This window comes from Nipponia nippon, unplaced genomic scaffold, assembly GCF_047370975.1.
Source record: "Nipponia nippon isolate SJK-2023a ecotype South Korea unplaced genomic scaffold, ASM4737097v1 scaffold_1, whole genome shotgun sequence".
Lineage (NCBI taxonomy): Eukaryota > Metazoa > Chordata > Aves > Pelecaniformes > Threskiornithidae > Nipponia > Nipponia nippon.
Genome location: NW_028262290.1, coordinates 72,657,908 through 72,677,927, shown reverse-complemented (window position 1 = coordinate 72,677,927; position 20,020 = coordinate 72,657,908). Strand labels below are relative to the sequence as shown.

Sequence of the window (20,020 nt, the reverse complement as noted above, 5' to 3'; positions counted from 1 at the left end):
AGTAGTTATCTTCCTCAAAAAAATGCGAGTATGGCAACAGCCTTAAAACAAGCAGCAGCAACTAGGCAGAATCATCAGCCCCCCCGCAGTATGTCAACTGGCATTAACTCCAGCTACCTATATAGATGTGTGCATGTGTACGAGTGCATAGATATGTACACAAAGTGGATTGCTTCATTTAGTTGTTATGAATACGACGCAACTTCCACTTTCAGAGTACTGTCCTTTGCTAGAAAAAGCGTACATGACATTAACACTGGCAAACAAACATAGGATCCCTTCAACTGAAAAAGACAATGCTTTCCATTCAACCTTTTCTAGTCTCCTCTGACTCATTAGGAAAGAGTAAAAGTTCCCAGACCTACTGAGGAAAAAAAATCATATTTGATTACGAATACAAAATAGTTAAATACATAACTACATTAAAATCAATCGCAGCTGCCCTCATAAACGTTCGGTAAAATTGCATGCCCTATGATAATCAATGCTTTCTTCAACAGTGAGCAGAGCGCTTCAGGAAAGCTGCCTGCTATATTCTCAGGTATAATACTCAATCGAATAATCTGTAACCTCTTGTTTTCTGATCTGATGCCAAAAGCCCAAACAGTAGGAAAGCTTACAGGGGGAGGATGTCTAAGAACAGAGTATAGAAAAAAAAAAAACGTACCCAAGTTATTGTCATACCCAGTTTCTCCATTTCCACTGATAATTTTTAATGGAACTACAGAGAGTGAGATAACTACAAATACTTCCCATTACCTCAGAGATGATCAGAGGGGTGCAAAATTACAGACATTCAAATATGCTGCTTTAATGGTGCTTAAAAGATCACCACCTCAGTCTTCCACAGGCCAAGAAATCCGTTTGCAAGTGGCAACAGGCAACTGTGGGATAATAAAATTACAGCAACTCTGTCCTATATGTAGAGAAAGGGAACTACAGAATTGTTCTATTTCTAACCAAAGGCTTAGCTTTTTTGGAGATCACACACACAGCATTATAGTGTGCACTCAGGCATATTACTTGAAGTGAGAAAAGTGAGAGGGGGAGATATCTAGAGCAAGATCCTAACACTTGCCACTCACAATAGGCAGTACTTGAAATAAATCAACTGGTAAATTTGTAAAAGGAAATGTCAAATTTACACAATGCTTCTCAACATTTACAAAGGATCTCAATGATATAATATTTTCTCATGAAGATAATAAACAAAGTGCTAAGTGGTAGAAAATTCCCAAAGTAAAACCACTGCTCCACACATCTAATTATGCTTGTTTAGACACCGAGAAATCATTTCTTCCAGCACTCTGGCATAAGAGACAGCCTACTGTCTATTGGGCTCTGTACCTTCATTGCAAAAGAAATATAAATATTAGAGTCCTTACTCTAAACCAAATAATTTATGGCTGTATATACAGAGCTAAAAAAGGCTGTTTATATATTTACTAACTTAGGAACCAAATGTAACCATAAAAAACCCTCACAAATCAAATAGGAAGTATTCTCTTGCAAGATATAATTAGCACTTCTTAATCAAAGAGGGAAATGAGAAAATCGTATTTTTGTCCACAAGCTTTTATGAAGCCTTATATCATCACACATCACAGCGTTAGCCCCCCAGTAAATAATGGAAGTATTAGAGACAGCTGTTTAAGAGGTGAATAAGCATATCATACTCCAAAGTCCAAAATAATGCACTGCTTATTAGGAGGACTTTAACTCAGGGAACAGTAAGCTTACAGCACATAAAAGTAAACCCTTAGAAAAAATAACAGCCTAGAGCACAGAAGTAACACATAGAACCTCCTCTAAAAAAAAAAAAAGTCTGGCCTGTGGACTCAGTTCTTTGAAAATATTAATGCTCTATTTAAAACAAAAATTTTGTAGCAAGGGAAATAAATGGAAGTGAAGAGGGAATGGTTTGCTACCTTCTGCCAGATTTAAAGCATTTCAGTAAGACTGTCTGTCAGTGTCAACAGAAGAAAACATACCCTAAAACAACAAACTGCTTGAGCAAGCATATGTCTTCATACACAAATACTAACCCTCCCACAGAAATTCTAGTTTCGGGTATCTTCATCTGCCTCCAGGCAAAGATCTGCTGCTTGCAACTGTATCCGAAATTTGGCTGAGCTGACAAATGACTATCATTTCTCATTTGCAAGAGTAGGAAGATCGCTTTAAACAAAAAAATTTCTTCAATTCTTCTAAGTAGAAACAGGCAGGCAAACATTTTCTGGCTTCAGGTGAGATAATGGTCCCTATTTCAGGAAGTTTTGTTTACCACAAAGGAACACAGGAAAGATTACGTTATCAAGTTTCCAAAACAATGGATTCAGTTAGTAATACAGATCCTAACTTCTTTCTTGTCCCTTTCTGTAAAATCAGTAACAGGTAGTTGAAACAGAATACTGAGCGCTATTAACACTGTCATAACAAGGACGAGGAAACTGCAACAATAAACCAATGAATTAACTTCTCTAAAAAAAGCACTGCTGTTTGTCCTGGTTTCAGCTGGGAGACAGTTAATTTTCTTCTTAGTAGCTGGTATAGTGCTGTGTTTTGGATTTAGGATGAGAATAATGTTGGTAACACACTGATGTTTTGGTTCTTGCTGAGCAGAGTTTACACTAGTCAAGGACTTTTCAGCTTCTCATGCTCTGCCAGGTGCACAAGAAGCTGGGAGGGAGCACAGCCGGGGGGCTGACTCAAACTGGCCAAGGGGCTATTCCATACCATATGGCATCATGCTCAGTATATAAAGCTGGGGAAAGAAGAAGCGGGGGGGGGGGGGGGGGCGGGGGGGGCCGGACACGGGGGACAACACACGGACATTTGGAGCAATGGCGTTTGTCTTCCCAAGTAATGGTTACGCATGATGGAGCCCTGCTTTCCTGAGGATGGCTGAACACCTGCCTGCTGATGGGAAGCAGAGAATGAATTCCTTGCTTTGCTTGTGCACACAGCTTTTGCTTTACCGATTAAACTGTCTTTATCTCAACCCATGAGTTTTCTCACTTTTACTCTTCTGATTCTCTCCCCCATCCCACCGGGGGGGAGTGAGCAAGCGGCTGTGTGGTGCTTAGGTGCTGCCTGGGGTTAAACCACAACACTGTTTTAATGCAGCGATCCAGCAGGCAGTTTCCTGAATCATGCTGCAAACCTTAAGTTTTTTTCCTAGAAATACCCTGTTTCACTTAGTTTACTAATTGCTGAGTCAGTCAGCTCTTTGCAGTGCCTTTCTTTTTACAAGCGCAAACCCAGAAGATACTCCGGTACGTAGGAAACAAGGTACGCAGTTTACTTATACATCATGCCTAAAATCAAGAATATTGAAAACCAGCGCTGCAGCTCAAGGAATGCATAATCACGTGCCCTAGTCCCTAAGCATTTGCTTCTATCCCCACACTCCTTTCTGACGTCATCACATTTGGGTACAGGTTAGAGCTAATTTAGCACAGAAATGTACTGCAATCGAGAAAATTTTGCAATCTATTTCACAATACATGCCTAAGGAAGGGAAAGAATGGCCAGGAACAGACTGTTTACTTCAGCAGCACTGACAGACTGCTGTGCTCATGAAGCTAACAACTTAATTCTTAAATTTTGAGACTTGCCATTGTTGTTACACTAAATCTCAACAGGCCTGTTACACACTAATTATGTCTCCTATTTTCTCTAATTGTTTGTCTTTCAGTTATTCTCTATCTGTTTTCCATCTCAATTTAAACACCTCTTTAGTAGCTGCTGTAGACCAGGAACATTGTGAATTACATCATAACATCATGAGGGAAGGGTTATTAACCTCATATGTGGCAGACTGCTTCAGGGTCTAAGAAACTTTCACTACTTGCAATCTCCACCAGCTATTCAGATATAAATTCAACCATTTAGCATTTTCAGTAACTGGAAAGACATCAGTTGTATAAACCCTTGCTTCCCTAAAACACCTGACTGGTTTCAGGGTTGAGGAATAATTCTTGTTTGAATATTCTAGAAAGGGATGAAACAGGAATCTTCCATATAGAAGCTCATCCTAGGGTACATCAAAAGTTAGGGAGCAATAGGAAAACATACAGAATGTTTAAGTTTCTAATCAACCCCTAAAAGCAAAGTTACTAAAGATAAAATAGTGTAACAAGTAGGCTAGGTTCTTGCTATGTCAAAAGAACGGTCAGGATGTAGAGATAACTATGACTTATAGAAGAATAAAATCTGAACATTTTATTTGATAGCAGGTATGCTATACTATAGAACACTTCAGCAAGCACCAAAATGAAAGAAGGCACCTTTTAAAAATACTGATAAATAAAAAGCGATAAAAACACGAATGTACCACTTTTGTTCAATTAACACTGAATTATTTCTTTAGAAAGATGGGAAAAAACTTTGGATGTACTACACTGTCTTAAACCACATAACCCAAAATGTTTAACTTGACATCAAGAAAAGCAAGCAGGAAGCTCTCAACACTTTTGCACACCTCATGACAGGCCAAAACAAAGCCTCCCGACTCATTCAGATTTCAGCTCAACTGTTTGACAAAGCCATACCCTTAGCTAACCCCTTCTTAACATTGGCTCAGGTGGCAAGTATAAATTAACTTTTTTGTATACGTTAGGAATCGTACTATGTTTTTTAAAGACTCAAATCTGATTCGTCATTAGTAACTAAGCTAGAGAAGCAGTGCCAGCTGAAAAAGCATTAAGTCCTTCCTCTGCAACTGAAAACTTGGGCCTTGCAATTACCTCACTGTGACGCTCCCACCAAAACAGAAGACCATCCATTTGTCAAAATACCTAAGCTGGATTTCCATGGTATAATACATGAACATTTAGCTTCAAATTACTTTGATATAAAATTAATAAGAGCCAACTTATAAGTAGCAGCTCAAGTGCTTCATCAGCTTTAAAAGAACAGCAAATGCTGAGAACAGTTATTTGCTTTGCAAGCTGAAGTGTTCTACAGACCAAGTATGCTCAAACCACTGATTTGTCAGCATTGCTCTTAGATTTGCACCAAAAAGCATTCCACACTTCCAGAAAGTAAGTTCTAAATAAAATCTAAATAAGAAGATGATGACTTAAATGTGATCCTTTCAGCAAAAGCCTTATCAACCTTCCATATTTATGGAAAAATTTATATACAGAATGGAAAATTCAATTTTCCATAGCGTAACAACAATATTCTGCTTACTCATCAAGAATGAATATGGCAAAAAAGTTTGTAGAAGACAAAGTTCAGTGCTATGTTCAGGACATGTATGTAAAAACTACAAGAATTTAGAGAGCATGTAAATTTAACTTCTTATATAACCATCTTGTCTATCTGATTTGGACTACCATATAATTTTTTGCTCAAGAGACATCACGTCTTATCCAAATACATCAACTGTCTTGTCTACCTCCTCAACAATTATTCCAACATACCCCAGGGCAGTAACGGTGTGCCCTATGCTGTAAATGAAAGCAGACGGTATGCCTATTTTACATTTTACTGGGGTATACAAACTCCTCCCATTTCTTGCAAAGATCCCACTGATATTTTCCTGCTACTCACAGCTTACCCTCTTACCCTGAATTATATCAATGTCTTTAGCATTTTAAAGCATTTTTTTCCATTTTTGTGTTTCCATTTCCAGAAAGCACAAGCAAGCACGAAAAGGAAACTAAATCCTATGTCATGAGTAAATTTTACTCTTGTCAGAGTCAAGAGGGGCAGGAAGGAAGGTCAAACTGATTTTTTTTCCTACCTGAAATTGTCTGGACAGGCTAATCATCCCAGTCAAAATTTCACCTGCCAATAGGTAGATTCTCCCCAGTCAACACTTCTACATTCTCTTAATAGCTGTGGATTTGCAAACTCTTTTATTAATTAGCTTGCTACACAACCCTAACTGTCATTATTTGACAAAAGAAAGTGAGATACTCTTTAGCCATTCAAATATTTTTGTTACCTTCTAGAGAAAGACATTTACATTTTATTCTCCCTTGCCAACTCTTCTGTTCCCTTCTCCTACAGGTTTTCTATTGCCCAGTTCCTGTCTGCCTATACTTGGATCCCCCAACACATGCCTTTAGGCAAAGCATCGACTAGGAGACTCTCCAGTGCTGTTTGTACCTGCAGTAAATTAGAAAGCTGAAAAGGGGAATGCCACTGCTTCCTTCACATTGCTCAGTGCAGCTGCCCAGGGAAGGCTGGAGATCACAGCTTTAGTCTCATCAACAGCATCTTGTACCAGAGTTCTTATTTCAGAGCTGCTCAGATGCTACCAAAGCTTCTAATTCTGACCACCCCAACTACTTTTAATTGTTAAAAGATGCTTGGCAACATCACTTATGCCACCCAGTCCCAATTCTCCTCAATCTACTTCTTTTGAAACAGCCTTCAACAAAGCAAAGTCTTTGTTGTTGAGACAACAAAATGTCAGATTTTTTTTTTTTTAAGCAGAGGTCTAGCCTTTAATCATTTACAGCTTACAAAATTACCAAAATAATTACAAGCTGAGGAGACAACAGTATAGTATTTCAGTATTGTGACCCAGTGATTTACTTATGCTTTGAAAAGAATGTCAATGGCCCACGAACATTACCAGAATGAAGGGAAGTTTGAGTGTAACAGAACGTATATTACATGTAATTTTCAAATTTTTGTTAATATGCTAAAATTAAAAAAAAGGGAAAAAGAGACAGAGCAATCCCCGTTAGGCAGATCAACATAAACACATAATTCAGATACCATTAGCGACAAATGAAAAATAGTTACAATACACCTTAAGGCAACCTATGATTTTTCTTAGGATTTATTCATTTCAAGCCTTGAAGCAACCAACTTTTTTATTGGTTATCTTTTTTTATGCCAAGAAAGTTGTTATAATGTTATGTATAAAAAAAAAAAGCAGATAATTCAAGTAAAAACTGGAGTGAAAGTACAGGTGACAACAATGTTAAAAATATGTCCACACTTACGTTAACACTTCACTTTTAGTAACAGTCAAGTTCTTAAAAATCTTATCATTTAGTGGCATTCATTCTGGAAAGTGAGAGAATATTATTATTAACGGTTATACTATTATTTGTAGTATAAGAATTCTTTCCTATTAGTTTCTGTGACATTACAATGTAGAACACATGTCCACCAAAGAAACGAGGTCATAACTAAATTTCGAACAACAGAATTTGAATAAAGTCTAAGCAGACAGTTGCTTTATTAATTTTCTCATACCACCCTTCTGTGCAAGTAGCTGTCACAGTTAAGAAATAAGCCTCTGTTTTCCCAACACAGTAAGGTATCCAGTTTGATTTTAGTGTAGAAAATATTGCACAAAACCAGTGACTTGAGCTTCTTTCTGAATACCATGAGGAAAAGGAATGAAAGTAAATAAACTAGGTTATCACTCTCCCTAATTACATCAGCTCACGTACTTTACATGTACGAACAATACATTAATCTTCTTATCTTGTCTGAAGTGTGCTCTCCTGTTCTCCTCTTTAGCTTTTCAAGAGAAGAACAGGAGATGGCATACTTACAAAACAGCCACTTTATAAGCTAATCATCTCTTCCAGGAGCAGATTTCAAACTATTCCCGTTTTAAAAAAAAAAAAATACATTCAGTAAATTCAGATTGAAAACTTCATAAGCAAACTGTGGAAACTTTGTGTCGGGGAGAAGAAACATGACCAACTACTCATTAATGCAAGCAAAGTGGTTTTAACTTTTACCACTACCTTCTTCTAAAAAACTACCCTGTAGCAGCAGCTGGCTACTCTTCTATAATTTAAAAGGACCAGGTGCAGCAGGAGCAGCAGCACACTGAAAAACATCTGATGGAATGTCGATACTTAGAAATAAATTACATTCTACCTGCAAGCAGCCCTTGCTAAAACAAGTTATCCCGCCTTGTGGAAAGCGGAACTCATGGTCGGATCTCCCATAGATTTCAGTGAACAGCAATAACCTCAGCAGCTTGCTGCTGCTGCCCCTTACAAGGTCTCTGTTATTCCTCCACCCCTAAAATATCCATTCCCCACATGATAGTATTATATCTTCCCTATGTCTCTTAATTACCAAATCAGCAAGAGGTATCACCTGCTAGGGTTTGTTCCAAGGTTTAGGTATACCATCTGGTCAGTCAAAAACATGACTCACTGGTGAACTGGCAGCCTAGAAAAGAACAGACAACTATTGAGCTGTTGAGTTGTCCGTCTTCTTCCGCAGCATCAATCTTCTCCAAACTTGTGCCAATTTAATATTTTGAGGACTTTTCCCCATCGAGTATGACTAAAAGCAGCCTACAAACTGGGGGGGAGAGGGCACGGGGGAAGAGCGATGGAGGGCTGAAGGTGAACAGAGCAGGAGATCAAACTGTCTCAAAAGGCAACTCTTCCTCTCCTGCCAAAGCGATTTTTGTTGCCTGGCTGGGGCAAGCATTCACCTAAAAACACTATTAGCTTTTACAACAAGGACTACCACAGGGCATGATGTTACCATATTTGATATACGATGAGAAAACAAACCGCAGGCAGAGAACAGAATGCCAGCCAACACTGGTACAGCCAGGGAAATGCCCCTCACATCACTTGAAGACTGGACATTTGATCCATACAGATACAGCCAAAGAAAGCGCCTTCAAGTTTTTCCAAATGTCCTTCAAACTCTTCCAGTATTAAAGTTTTGTCTTTAGCTTCCCTCTCTCCTGAAAGAGCCATGTAAAAAAATGTTTATTTATAACTCTATTAAGCATTCTTTTTGAAGCTGAACAGAAAACAGTATTTCTTCCAAAAACCTTCATTTACAGTAGATACAAAGATTTTCAGACATATACACAGTTTTAAGATAGAAGTCTCAAAATTTCCCTAGTCCATATACAGTTGGTTTCATAAGCTTGGAGGTTTTCCAGTAATATTCCTCCATAAGCATTCAAACTTTTGTAAATAAATACTTCTTTTTTCCTCCATCTGAAACAAATCCCTTTTGGAAAAGGAAGATAATTCTTCAAAACTGTTTGCATTAGACTGGCTAAACTTTCTCCTTTTGGATCTGAAAGCGACTGCTCAGCCAATGACAAGTTTCATGATGCCAAAGCAGTAGCAGTTCCAGCCACCACCAAAGAGCCAAACTAATCCCCTTTCCTCCAAACCGCAAGACTCAGATTTGGAAATCTTTAAACACAGTGCTTGTCACTTGGGTCACTGTGTTCATTTCTTCTTCAATATGCCCAACCATAAATAGATTTCAATTTACTTCAAAGATGCCAGTCATCACTTTTCTCTAAAAGAAGTATTGTCTGTCTCTCCCGACATATCCTAGTTTACCTTTTATGTAACAGTTTATGTAATGGTTTAATACATTGTTAAAACACAAAGGAACTCATTAAGTTATTCAAAATACATTGAAATATCTCTAGTAAATTAATTATGTCAAGAACTCGCATGCAAAGGAAAAAACAAGACCTCATGCCTTTTCTGAACACTCTCCAAGCACCAGTACAGTAAAATGAACATTCTCAGTAAGCTGACTTTGAGTTAATTTTCTTTTTTTCTGAAATACTTTAGTTACGCTAAAAGAAGTGATGATTTTCTGAAAAAGTTTGAGCTTCGCTTTCAGACAGCCAGGTCTCTAAGACATGTCAAACTAGACATCAAAACCCCCAAATTACTAGCAATTTCTATTATTTTGACTTCTTTCAGATACATTTCTCCACTCCCATTCTTGAATCATTACCATATCCTTCTGAATAAAAATTAATGATACACCCAACCACTGATTAGACACCCAAACAAATGGAAGAAATGGAGAAATCACAAATTATGGAAAACTGTTAAGCTGGTACGCTATGACAGTAATTGATAAGAGTTGTTTTAAACTAACAATTAGCCAGCATTTTACAAGTGACAGATACAGAAGCAAACACAGTCTCTTAGAATAACAAGAAATTGTTCTTGTTTCTGCTCCATAGAAATAGACTGTACAGCTCACCCCTGCAGACGGAAGTGGTAGTGAATCATCATTTCATTAGCCTCCACAACAAAAGATGGTTTGATTGTAAGAAAGTTGGTATCAAATATTTTTACAGCCTCAGAGTTGAAAATTTAGCTATGAGGATCCCAAGGTCAAACATCTGATCGGGAAATCAGTGCCTGACTTACATGCTATTTAAGTCTGAGCTCTTCTGCATAGAAGTGACAATAAAGAAAGCCTACTCATTTCAAAAACCATCCCATTGTGCATTCTTTGTTTAAAAACACTAGTGATCCAAACTAGTGGATTAGTGCAAACTAGTGACCACAACTCAGTGCTATTCAACTCTATGGCAAATAACATGAGGTACGCTATAATAAAATGAAAGGCATTGTTTTCCTGGCAGAAGCGGAGACATTTTATGAAGTTTTCAACAAAGAGGAAAATGTGGTTAAAAAGAGTCCTTAGATGTCTTTCAAGTATACATAACACTCATGAAATATAGAGAGGCAATTGTTTCAGCTCTAAGAAGTTCTTACTGTGTTTGGGAAAGCACAATTTTGGGGAAAAAAGGAATAGTCATGATAGTCTAAAACTGCATAATGCAAGTTTAACTTACTGGACTTTCCCATCCTGTCTGTAACCCTTTTTATACACAAACAGCACTGGAGCAAGAAGTAAGTTGTGATAAGAACCTAAAGGCCTTGCAAAGTTTGTGAGAAGGTACAAAGTGTATAATTTTTAATCTGCATTAAAGCTCCTGAAGGTAGTACTGTGCTTTCCTACTCCCTAAAGTTATTGAATGACTTTGTATTTTTCATGCTGTTTCTGAGACTTTCAGTTCAGGAAAATAAACCACAAAATCAAATATTTAGAAATGTAAGCCTGAAAAAGGACTTCAATTTTAAAACCTCTCTTTGCAGGCAGAGGGCCTTAAAGGGTGAGTTTAATTTTATTTTTTAAGTATGTATTTCAAATAAGTGTATTTAAACTGTAGTACCTCTGCTGCACTTTAGGAAGCTTAATATTTGTAGTATGATGTGTACATGTCTGCACTATCTCCAGAATTTGAAAACTGAAAAATAAAATAGGTTTACTAAACTGTTACTAATTTAAGTACCTATATTTCTTAAACTTCTGATCAGTGAGCCCTGAAGAAAAAATTGGAAGAGTGTATTGGAAAAGGGGTAAACAAAGTCACACACTGCTTGCAGGGGTGGGGTTTTTTTTTTTTGCTATTCTAAGTATATCTGTTATTCCAAGTATCTCTTTGGAACAGGACTGCTCTGGTATGCTGTCTTCAACCATTTTTCATAGATAAAGACAGCCAAGGTTAATTTAATTCACATGATACTATAGACAGTAGAGTTTAAAACCACCAAGTGGTCTTAAAAAACCAAAAAAGTTCTGTGGAAATGCATCCTTCACTTCTTTATGGCAGTCACTAACTCACAAACTGGACATTCAAAGCAGCATTCCAATCAGCAGAAACGGAAGTAATTTCTTGCAGAAGCACTGTCTGGAGACAATAGTCAAAGCTGAGTTTTGCATCTAGAATTAGGATTCAGCCTCTGTGTTTGAAAATTGTATCAATCCCAATTACCCTGAGTACACAATGAACTGAAAATTAAATAAATCCATTAGTTTAATTTTAACTTAAATGAGTCCTTAAAGATACTTAAAAAATGCCCCATCAGTGAATGTTCTCTCTGCAATGTATTTAATGCAGAAACATCATGAACAGGATATGCACATAAGAGCCCTGGTGGTTCTTAATGCTAAATTATTCATAATGATAATCAAACTGATGAATGTCACAGAGTGAAAGCACAACTCTGATCAATCTTGTTTTTTCACCTACAACTAATCCGAAGATTCAGAAGCCTATTGCACTTGTGTTTTTTTGGGGAGTTTTCATTCTGATTTAAAAAAAAAAAAAGGCAAGCATCACCTAGCAAAGTTAAGAACTGGCCACGTGAAAGTACATCCACTTGTCACCCACTTTTGGCTGGGGTGAGAGACAGCTTTATGCTTGGTCTTAGTCCTTGCTCATCCTGGCCACCCTAATTAAACTCATTTTAGAACACTGTTGTGGAGACGTCCGATTAGACCAGTACTAGATACCTCTTTCTCTTTACAGAGGTCCCTGGTCATTTGATTGATTTTTCATTCTGCTTTTCAGTCAGCTTCTTCATTTAGATATGCAACGAGCGCTTCCAAATCTCTCTCTACGCACTGACAATTGATTCCAACCCATTACCAATATCCCCATCCCCTGGTTCGTTCCTCACAGAACCCTCCAAAAAACCCCAAAATTTGTTTCCATATCACTGGAAGAATCCTGGCATTATGACTTCCCTTTTAATTTTCAGTGTAATTGTGGTTATCATTCACAATTTGCATGAAAGCATTGCTAGCATAGAGTGCAGGCTTATATGGCATGGAAAAAGATAAGATAACCACGACCCGTGGCTACGGAAAAGTAAACAGATTTGGATTCAAGTTCTTCAGGCTCTGTTGGCCTTCGTCATGTTGTGCCTGTAAAATGAGGCTAGTATTCCTGTCTTCCGTAGAACTACTTAATGTGAGATATTTATGCACTGTGATATTATCATAATTCCTGTGGCTGTCGGGAAGTACCAGCTGAAGCTCTGGAGTCTATTCTGATGCACTGTAAAAGAAGTCAAAGAACATGACATACCCTCTCACTTGCCTGTAACAAGTTTTCACAGGCAACTTGAATGTTGAATATCATCCTGATTCAATTGTTCCGTATAACTGGGATGACAAATTTTGTCATATGACTTCACTTACAGTAACATCAGGAATTCTCTTACATGAAGAAATACTGGAACTCAACATGAAAATAGTACTGCACCCCATTGCAAAGAAATACTGTTTGTACAAAAAATGCTAAGAGTTTATCTACAGTAAGAAATCTCCCACAAAAAAATTCCTAGAGATTCTACCACTTGCACAGCTTAACCAATATTAGCACTAGTGATAATAAAGTAGACTTTCCAAAACGTTTACAATATTACACTGGCTTGCAATTTAGAGGACAAAGTTTTAAAAAGCAAGATGAGCATTATGGAACAGAAGAGCAGTTCACACGTTCTGCCTCCAAAGGATGCTAACGCTCTTTCAGCTAGACAGCAGAACACTGAACTGGCTTATCTTTTGGATAAGTTTTCTAACAGAGTAGAGTTTCTGAAAGTTGATACCAGCATAGCACAATGCAAAAAAAGAAAAAAGTATGAAAACACTGCCCTCCTTAACTAGGAATGAATTTTACAGCAGCCGTACATCAGCCGGTCCCACAGTGTGAACTGCCACAGCAGCAAACTGCTGCTGCTTCATAGTGTTCTTCACTACCAGTAACTTCTCAGAAGAGAACAAAGACAAACGTCTTAAGGATTACGCAGAAGAGCAGTTTACAAAACACAAATAGCACTCAATATCCCTACCTGCATATCCCTCTCAAACGCTGGAAAAGATCGGATAACGAAGGAAAAATACATGAGCTGAAACGATCAATGAGATTTGCAGTGGTCACTGAACACTGATCCCCATGAAAAGGCACCAATACAAAGCTCTGACTATTGAGGACAGCTTTTTAATTCCACAGAAATTAAGCTCACCACTCCAATACCAAAACCAAATACCTTGGTAAAAAAAAAAAGTTCTGGAGCCCCTTCACAATCAAGTTCCACACCATAATTACCTACCACATAAAGGCAGAAGAGGAGAAAAAGAAAAGTTGGTTGGTTGGTTGTTTTTTTAATGATTGAAAATAAAGCCCTGGACCACAGAAGCAAGGGTAGTAAGTGATATCAAGAGACAATCTAAGGAGACCACCTTGGCAAGGGGTACCTTTTCTTAACTGACCAGGTCTCCAAGCACATTTGCTTTCAGCATCAACTGAGGATATCAGCTAAACACACCTTTCTACCTTGACTGCTCAGTTCCATTGGCCCTTTGAACGAAGGCAGGAGAAATCAAAGTCATATTTCCTACAAGAAACTACAAACCACCTGCATAGTCCAGGGCTCTAGAACTCAAGTTAATTCTCTTTAGTGGATTATAACCAGACCTTTATGTCAACCTGACGGTAAGAATGCCTCAATGAGCTGGGAGTTACTACAACAGTACATGCGCAAGATATTTATGCAGTGCTCAGAGTCACAAGTTTCTAATTTAGCCAAAAGTAAATGCCCCTTAAGAATCTTCATATTTCATAGTGTAAAACCACATTTAAGCAATCAAAAAGTGAATAATAGAGCAGTTAGCCGGCTCTTTAATACATTAGCTAAAAGTATATCAATTCCATTGATTTTTATGATGGGCTGATTTCACATAATGGACTAAGCTCACCAGAAAGACTGTAAAAGGGAAAAATACTTTTCTAGAATTAGTGGAGGATGGTGTCAAAATGCTTTTATGACAAGCATACAGTTAAAACATTTTATTTGGAGATGTTAAATTTAGAATACTACTGTCAAGAATAGATTTGGTGCTAAAAGTTGAGTAAAAGCCATGATTACAACACTGCAGATCTATTTTGCAGATTTCAGTTACATTTTGCTTTAAATATTTTGTTTTATTCCTAGCTAAGAAACAGGAAGCTTGGACTGTGAATGCGTAGTCAAACTTCAACACCGCAAAAGGTTAACAGCAGGATGCTTCAAGGATCCATAAAGCAAGCAACATTTAAAGGCACTAATTAATGATCTGGAAAAGAAAGTAGAAAAGTTAACAGTTATGTAGGTTAGTCAAGTACAGAAGACCAAAAATGGAACCAACTGGGAGCTAATCAACCATGATGTACAGGTAACACAGGGGCAGATAAAAGTCAATGTTAATAAGCACAGAAGAAGTGTCACTGAAAGTTAAAGACAGAAATATTAGTATGGTCAGCAACCTTCGAAATTAAGTAGACCTAGTATAAACAAGAGGATTGCAAGCATCCCTGTGGAACTCAAGGAAGATCTCTGTTCAATGAGAACGTAGCTGTTGAAAATCAAAAGTATCAGGATTCAAAAGCAGCAGTGGCAAGCACTAGCAAAACTGTGGTATCGTCATCTAAAACTACTGCTTCATTGTTAATCACTACCTGAAAAAGGATGATGCAGTATTAGATTAGGTGTCCGAAGAAACTTGTATAAAGAGAATTAGAAATTAATACTGTTAATACAAAGAATCATAAAGCGAGACATGAAAAAATACATAGTTATAAGTAGACTAAACAACATAAACAGAAGGGAAATAATTTACGCCCCAAAAATTAAGATGCTGCTCAGTGAAAGTGGGAAGCATACAGTTCAGAGGTATGCTTTTTTGAGACAATGCATAATTAAATAGTCCAAGTAATTTCTAGTGCGTCTTTATAATAAAGAATCTGCCAATAGTCAAAGGAAGACAGAAAACTGGACTGGGATGAGGAACATGACACTTAAGGATTCAAGTCCACTTCTATTAAGTATTGGTATAAGACCCATACCATAACAGAAGTATTCAACATCTGCCTCCTGTAACACTTCTTGTATCTGCCACAAGCTATTCATCTAGATGAACTCCAAATAAACTCTGCTGCCACAATTTCAATGCTAAAATCACCATGTTGGCCCTGCGAGGGGGCGGACGCACACCAAAACCACCACTTTCCAAACAAACTTTAAAAATCAGGATCCTGAAGAGCAACACTAGAATGCAAAACATACACTATAACTTGGCCTAAAGGACAGCACTACAGACTTCCAGATTTTGCTTAATAATTTAAGACAAACAAAAGAACTCCAAAATTCTTGATAAAGTGATTGGTTTATAAGTATGAAACAGCACCATTCTCAGAAGCACCACTCCAACTGCTAAAAGGTGTTTCAATGCATCTTATAAAAGTTCTATTTCAATTTGTAGGCCAGTCCTTTCCCTTGTAAGCCCTGAAGGCTCCCAATACAGGTCAACTTACATCTAGAGATGGTTCCTGCACTTCCACATAGAAGACACTTAAAGACACAGACTGGGGAGGCCTGCAGAGCCAAAGGTCCTGTGAATCAAACTTTCGTGCCAGGTGGATAGTCTGAGACTTATCATGTGTACAAAAAAAAAAATCACTAAAAATATAAAATGCAGAATCGGTCAAGAATCTCTTGTCTCTTGAACTAAACATAATGAAAATTGCATTCAAATGATTTAAGTGTTTGGAAGTACCCTATTTTTAGATGAGTGTCCCTGGAGCTACTTTTTGTTCTCATCCCAAAGACAAATATCACGCTCTTTCTGTGGTAGAAGAAAAAAATATTTAACAAGTTTACAGCTAATATATATTTTACCAACATGTATGCAACAAAGAGAGGACAGCAGGGTACTATTTTGCTAAAGCAGCAATTTGGCATTGAAATTTATTCTAAATTACCTCCATTCTTTCTCTATATAGCTTACTCCTGAACTCCTTTGAACAAATTCAGTTTGAGATGATGGGGGGGGGGGGGGGGGGAGGGAGGAGGCACGGAATTTTTGTATAAAAGTGAAACAGTACCACCTCACCACCAAGATATGCAACGGCTGTCACGAGCCATCTTTAAAACATTTCCATGACTTTCATTAGTGTCTTTGAATTGCCCTATTCCTGCAGGAACAAGGTATATGAGGACTAAGGTATCCTCATTCACACAGCTTACAATTCCGAAAAGCCAGGCAGCATCCAATAATAGTCCAAGTGTTATTATCATTATCACCTTGATCTCAAGGGTGGCTTGTATGTGGTGTCCTTGCCAGGTGTCATTCGCATCATTTTTCTGAAGATGACCACGCTGCCACAATCTCCCTACCGACAATCATTTGAGGAACATTTCTCTGCGACGTGCATTCATGTTTTACAGATAAGGTAAGCCTGATAAAATGCAGCAAACTCAAATTCAAAGTGCTAGCAATGCCACTTAAAAAAGGCCAACATCACAGGAGGACACAGACAAAATTCCAAGTCACAGAAAAAGATGAAGCTGGCACTAGAAAATTAAATGCTTTCTCCAACATAAGCAATCCTTTGTATTTACAAGAAAAACGAGTTCTGTGGTGCTCCAAGTGTTCAGAGCAGCATGATCTTCACTGCCTTTGCAAAGGAGAGAAGTTGCGAGTAGCAGTGTATGAAAATACACGGTTAGTTACATAGTTTTGGTTTGCACAGCTGTTGGCTATGTTCATTTACAGTTCATGTAGTGCCAACATCATTTATATAAACAGAAGAGGCTGGATCACTCCTGTTCATTACCATAAAAGTTATTTCTCTCAGCAGCTGCTGCACAAAAAAAAAAATTCAGTTTCTACTTCAGTATCTCACCCCGTAAGTTTACAAAGTGGCGGGTTCTAGAGACTGCTAAAAACAAGTAGGACCTAAAGAAACTTGGCCGTACATAATAGTAAACCGGGGGGAGGGGGACGGGACGGGACGGAGGGCACACGACACACACTTCTGCTTTCTTGGAGTGGCAGGAGGTAGTAACCCTCTGCTAGCACGAGTAAAGTCACATGAAAACTAAGTTGCTTTGGACGACGCCACGGAACGAGAGCCTGAGTTTCCCCGACCCTCTTCAGCTTTACGAATTAAAAGGAAATAAAATAGAGCTGATCCGGATCCCAGCAGGTAAGAGAAAGTCTAAAATGCCGGTCACATGTTACGTAATAACCATCAACCGACCGAACCCGAGGTGACAGCGGGGCAGAGGTGGGGCCGGGGGTGCTGCCCCGGTACCCCCCGCGCACACGCACCCACGCACAGGCTCCCGGAGGCCGCCGACACCGAGCCGCTCCCCCCGGGCCCTGGAAGCAGCGGCAGGACGTCCCCAGCGCCCCCCGCCCGCCCCCTTCCCCGCCACCGAGCGACTCGGGAGCGGCCGGGAGGCAGCACGCAGGCGGCCTGCCCCCGTCCCCCCCGCGGCTGCCCCCCGAGCAGGCACCGCGGCGGGGCCGCCCGGCGGGAGAGGAAGCGGCGGTCGGCCGAGGCGGCGGCTCCCCCGCCGGCGGCCGGAGAGGGGAGAAGCCCGGCGCTGCCTCAGCTCGGCGTTTCTCTTTCCCCGAGCCCCGGAGGGGGGGGGGGCGGGGCGGGGGGGGGGGGGGGAAGCGGAACCCGAGGCGCCCGGAGCCCGCACTCACCTCGGCCCTCTCCGTCGCTGCGGGGCGGCCGGCGGAGGGAGGGCGGCCGGCCGCTGAGGGGAGGCAAGGGGCGCCGCCGGCCCCGCCGCTGCTGCGCCTGTCAGCGGGCGCCCGCGGAGAGGAGTCCCGCAGGGTAAATCCTCCGGGCGGCGGCGGGGACGGGGACGAGCCGCCCACCGCCCGCTCGTCGCGGCGGCCGCTGCCTCGCACCAAGTTGAGGCTCGGCCGCCGCTGCCGTTGCGCAGCCGGGCTGCCGACGGCGGCCGCTGCCGCTACGGCCACGGGGAACCGGCGCCTCCGCGGCCGGGGAAGGAGCGCTGCGCCGCCGCCGCCTCGGCCCCCCTCTTCCTGCGGCTGCCGGGAGCCGCGCTCCGGGCGCAGCGGCGCGGTCACACGGAGCCCCGCGGAGGAGCCGCCGCCTCCCTCAGCGCCTCGGAGCCCGCCGCTGCAGCCCCCCGGCGGCGCCCGCTCGGCATGCCCCGTCCCCCGCGCACCGCCGGCGGCGCCCCCGCCCGCTCTCCCGCGCGCCGCCGCTGCCGCCCGAGCCCTGCTCAGCGCCGCGTCCCCATCACCGGCGCGGGGCGGGGGCGGCGGCGGCGGCGGCGGCGGCGCGGGGGGCGGGCGCAGGCAGAGGGGCGGTGACCGGTGCCGCCCACGCGCCCCGCCCCGCCGCTACCCCGGATGTGCGGGGGGCGGGCGCGCGCGCGGGCCCAACGGCGCTGGGCGGGGGCCCCGCTGCCCCGGGGCGGGTGTGCGTGCGTGCGTGCGTGCGTGTGGGCTCCCGCCCCCGGTGCGGTGACGCTGGCGGGCGCTGGGCCCCCGCCTGCCCCCAGGTCGTGTGTGTGCGTGCGTTGGCGAGGGGGGGGGGCCTGTCCGTTTTGGCCGGTTCGAGTCAAACAGGCGGGTGGAAGCCTCCCGTACGGGCCTCCGGGGTCTCGGCGGGCGGCTGCGGCTCGGTGTTAGCGGGTTCGGAGTAAGTTAGGCGGTGCGGTGCGGTGCGGTGCGTTGCGTTCCTCTGTCATCCCTGCTGCGCCCGCACGCCCGCGGCCACCGACGCCTTAGAAGCGGGCCCGGCCTGTGAGGACCGGAGAGCTGCCTGGCCCACCGAACTGCCCCTCCGGCGCCGTCGGAGCGGGGCCGCCAGCAGCGCCCGCCCCGGCTCCTGGCCGGTGGCTGGCTGTACCGCCGGTAGCTGGCTGTACCGGCGGTGGCTGGCTGTACCGCCGGCGGGCTGCGAGTTTGGGACCGGTGGTGGAAAGAAACGTTGCGCTGGGTGGCTGTGAGCAGCCGCCTCCCGGCAGCGGCCCCCGAGCAAGGCGGCGGGCCGTGGGCGTGGGGCCCGCTGCAGCATCAACGTGTTCGGCGTCTGCCCTGTCACGGTGTTCACGTACTGGGATTGTTTAATGCAGCTGGGAAATCACTTCCAGCAACCCCGCCAAGATCTATTTTGACACTTGAATTCTGTGAAGTGTTTTATCTTTGCCTACTCTTAAATTCAGCTTTTTAAATTTTACAGATCAAAGTTTATGTGCCCTCTTTAAAAAGTCTAACCAGCAAAGTTTCAGTGAAGAAAACACTGGGTTTCCTTGACGAGTGAATCTTAAGTCTCTGAACTGATGTATAACTTTAAAGAGGTATTTGTTTACAGAACCCAAAAACCATGCTGTGCTCATTATAAACATTTAACAAGTTCCTTGCAGAAACCCTACATTCTAAATAGAATTTAAACAAGGAAAAAAAAGGTGTGCAAAGTTAGGTGAGTGCCGAACACCTTTACACTGATGCCCCACAATTTTGTGGGAAATTTTGCTGGTGCTTCCACTTATTTCTCTCTCTAAAGATCATTCTGTTCAGACACTGACTAGTTCTAGTCCTTTACCCACCACACACTGGCAGCTGCCACTAGCCT

General features: G+C 41.8%; 1 protein-coding gene across 3 annotated transcripts in view; it reads right to left on the bottom strand.

Annotated features, from left to right (window-relative positions):
- The window catches only part of GALNT1 (polypeptide N-acetylgalactosaminyltransferase 1), a 90,254-nt gene extending 71,589 nt beyond the window's left edge, over nt 1–18,665 (bottom strand). For 2 of the 3 annotated variants that reach the window (XM_087759627.1, XM_087759628.1), the window contains exon 1: nt 18,112–18,664. The gene's annotated coding sequence lies outside the window, so the exon portion shown is untranslated. Of the gene's footprint in view, nt 1–18,111 lie in introns of all 3 variants that reach the window. The other variant, XM_087759629.1, reaches the window with a different exon arrangement.
- Nucleotides 18,666–20,020: the final 1,355 nt, after the last annotated feature.